Source organism: Anastrepha ludens, chromosome X (genome assembly GCF_028408465.1).
Source record: "Anastrepha ludens isolate Willacy chromosome X, idAnaLude1.1, whole genome shotgun sequence".
Classification (NCBI taxonomy): domain Eukaryota; kingdom Metazoa; phylum Arthropoda; class Insecta; order Diptera; family Tephritidae; genus Anastrepha; species Anastrepha ludens.
The window spans coordinates 32,113,652-32,117,184 of NC_071503.1; positions in this window are offsets into that span (position 1 = coordinate 32,113,652).

Sequence of the window (3,533 nt, forward strand, 5' to 3'; positions counted from 1 at the left end):
AATTTCTGTTTGATCCTGTATCTACTAGAATGTTTAGTATGTCGCCGCTCTTCGTCTTACATCTGAAGTACGGTAACGAAGAGCTGTTTAGTCTAAAAAATGTACGTCCGTCAGGTCGTGGGTCTCTTTCATATTGTAGTCTGTCGGCTGGCCGTTATCATATTCGTCATAGTATTGGTCTTCATAGTTTTGGTCGTTTGTGGTTTCGTCGGAACTTATATGAAAGTTCCTTTGAACTTTCGTGGGGGGGTGGTTTATCATTGATGCGTTTGGTGGGCGTTTACCTGGTTCGTGTGGTTTGGGACGGTTTGTATAGTTTACTGCTTTCGTCCTGATGCTTTCGTCCACATCCATAGGTTGAGGTGGTTTAGGTGGTCTTGGAGGGAGGTGGTTTTGTTGTTGGTTATAGGGATTTTGTGATTGGTAATAGGGATTTTGTGGTTGGTAATAGCGATTTTGTGGTTGGTATCTATTGTATAGGTTTGATTGGTTTTGGTTTTGTTGTCTATAGTTTGGATGAGGGTGAGGTATATGAGCTAGTTCGGGGTAGAATCTTAATTGTGAGTTTGTAGGTTGCACATATCTTGGGGTGGGAAGCTGTTGTCTAGGGATAGAAGAATTAAAGGTTTGATTTCTGAGGGTTGGTTGTGGCATCTGATTGTTTGCATGCTGCGCTCTAAAGCTCTGGTTTACTAGTTTGAGGCAAAGGTGTAAGGCCTCTGGAAGGCTCTTCGGCTCTTTTATGCCTAGGAGTCTGGGAAGATCTCCAGAAAGTCCTCTGATGAAGGTATCAAGGGCTTTAGCGCGGTAGTTATCTGTTAATAGATGGACTGCTTCTTCTCCTATTTCCATGCATCCTATTTTATTAAGGATCAGGGATAAATGGCTATAAACTTTCTGGAAGAATTCGTTAATTGTCATTCTTCCTTGAATGAGACACGTCATCTGGTATTCGAGGGTGCCTATATCGCGTTTGTCTGCGTAGTGGGTAGTTAAACAGCGGGAGATTGCTGTCCAATCTAAAGGTGTGTTGTACGATTCAAGGGCTATATCCGCTTTTCCTATATTATAATTTTGTTTCGGATCACATTTAGGATACCGAAGTATCTAGGAGTGCCTTTTGAGGGTTCGTATATCCTCAAAATACGTTCAACGCTTTTTTCCATGAACTAAACTCGGAGGCGTTTCCTGAAAATTCTCGTAGTGAACGTACTACGTCAGGAATTTTGTCCATTTCATTCATGTTGTTCCTAAATTGTTCCTCTATTGTTTGGTCTGTTATTATGGGGGGGCGGTTATTGTTAAGGACATTTTGTATAAGATGAGGTCCATTGGATTCTATGGTTTCCCTAATCATATTCCTAATGAGAGTAGCTAAGTCTGGGGAAATTTGGGGGTTTGGGGGTGAAGGTGGTGCGACTAGCACTGGTGGCCTAATCAGATTGTTTGGGTTTGCCATAGTTTATTATTTAATACTCGTTCAAAAAAAAGATAAAAAATTTTTACATTAGCAACAGGTTTTCAGTAAACACTTGTAGTTGCTTTATAATTCTATTATTTATTTTGTTTTTACAAAAATGGAAAATATTTGAATGTTTGAGAAATTTTATTCCCTCTATTAACGTTACGCGATTTAATATTTTAAATATAATTATTTTTCCTTTTTTACTATTGTAGGATTTAGAAATTTTAATTTGCTGTGGGAATATTCCTCGCTTGAATTTTATTCTACGCTTTCCGTTTCTTTTAACTATTTTAAAAAATTTCATAATATTTTGCAATTTCTTTCAGCTAAAATATTATCAATTTAGGCACGATTTAATTTACATTTTCCAATACATATTCTTACAGTAATCTCAGCTATGTGAGTTAAATTCTTAAATATAATGTATTATGTTATATTATATAATCTATTGTATTCTTACAGTAATCTCAGCTGCATTTGGGTGCCGGCAAGTGTGCGTGGTCCTGTTTTCCGTGGGTACTGAGGGGCACTGGGCTTGCTCCTTGCTGATGAAGTTGTTGTTGTCCGGGCTGGCTTTGTCTGGCTTGTCGTTGGGGCGTCGGGGAAGTTCCACGTTCCCTTTCACGCCTCTTTTATGTTGATTTCTTCTTCAAAGTTTTTTGTGGCACTTTATTTTGTAGCTTTTTAGAAAAAAAATTTGTGGCACTTTATTCTTGTAACTTAGTGGCACTTTATTTTGTAGCTCAGAAAAAATTTTGTGGCACTTTATTTCTATAGTTTTTAGAAAAAAATTTGTGGCACTTTCTTCTTGTAGCTTAGTGGCACTTTATTTTGTAGTTTTTAGAATAAATTTTGTGGCACTTTCTTCTTGTAGCTTAGTGGCACTTTATTTCTGCAACAACTTTTGCTAGACGCTGCCAAGCTTATTTGACTCGGGCGCCAGTTATCCTCCGGGAAATTGGACGATGGAAAAAAACACAAGTTTTCTTGGTCGAAAGACCTTTATTCTTCAAATCCCAACTTACAACTCAAAGCTTAATACTAAATCTGTCCTTAATATAGCTTATTTCTACTTATGTCAGCATTTTTGACAATTGATTTACATCGGCGCATGCCGGATGTTTATTGCTTAAACTAATATTTATTGATAAAGCTAATTTTGCTGATCGAAGTGTCAGTATATTTGGATATTGAGATTTTTATTGGTAAAGCTAGTTTCAGCATTTTTTACAATTGCTTTACATCGGCGCATGGCGGATGTTTATTACTTAAACTAATATTTATTGATAAAGCTAATTTTGCTGATCGAAGTGTCAGTATATTTGGATATTAAGATTTTTATTGCTAAAGCTAGTTTCAGCATTTTTTACAATTGCTTTACATCGGCGCATGGCGGATGTTTATTGCTTACATTGTTGCGTTTGTTTATTCAGCATCTGGGATGTCGCAATTGCATTACGGGTGTGGGTATAACTTAAGTGGTGCTAACTTATACTGTTTTTGATAAGTACGATATTGTTGGTTTCGGTCGCAGCTCTCGCTGTTCAATATCTTCCCGAATGAATGGGTCAAACTCTGCCAATAGATCCAGAGCTCCCATGAAATTACCATTATGTGGTGTACCAAATACTTCTTCGGAACCTCTAAATGCTAATCCTCTTATACTCAAAAATTGTATCACTGCAATAACCCGTTTCATGACATTATGATAGTACTCTGTTTCCTTCTTTAATTGATCCTGGAGCTGCTTATCTACAACAGACTTATTTTCTTTTCGTGACAGCCAAGCTAACATAGAAAGTTTATGTTCATTAGAATTTTCTTGATTTTCTAAAGACGTTCCTATGTGTTTCCAATCAGAAAATCCCGTTGTGTATTGAGAAAGTGTTTTAGAAAAAAGTTTGCAAGTCGAACAAAAAATAGTCCCAAGGCTGGGTGAATAGCACAACCAAGGTCGTTCCAGTAATTGGCCGTTTTTCATTTTCTTAATGAAATATCTGTCTGAGAATGATCTATTTTAATCTTTATATTTTTTTGTTGAAGCTGGATATTTATTTTCTGGATCTTT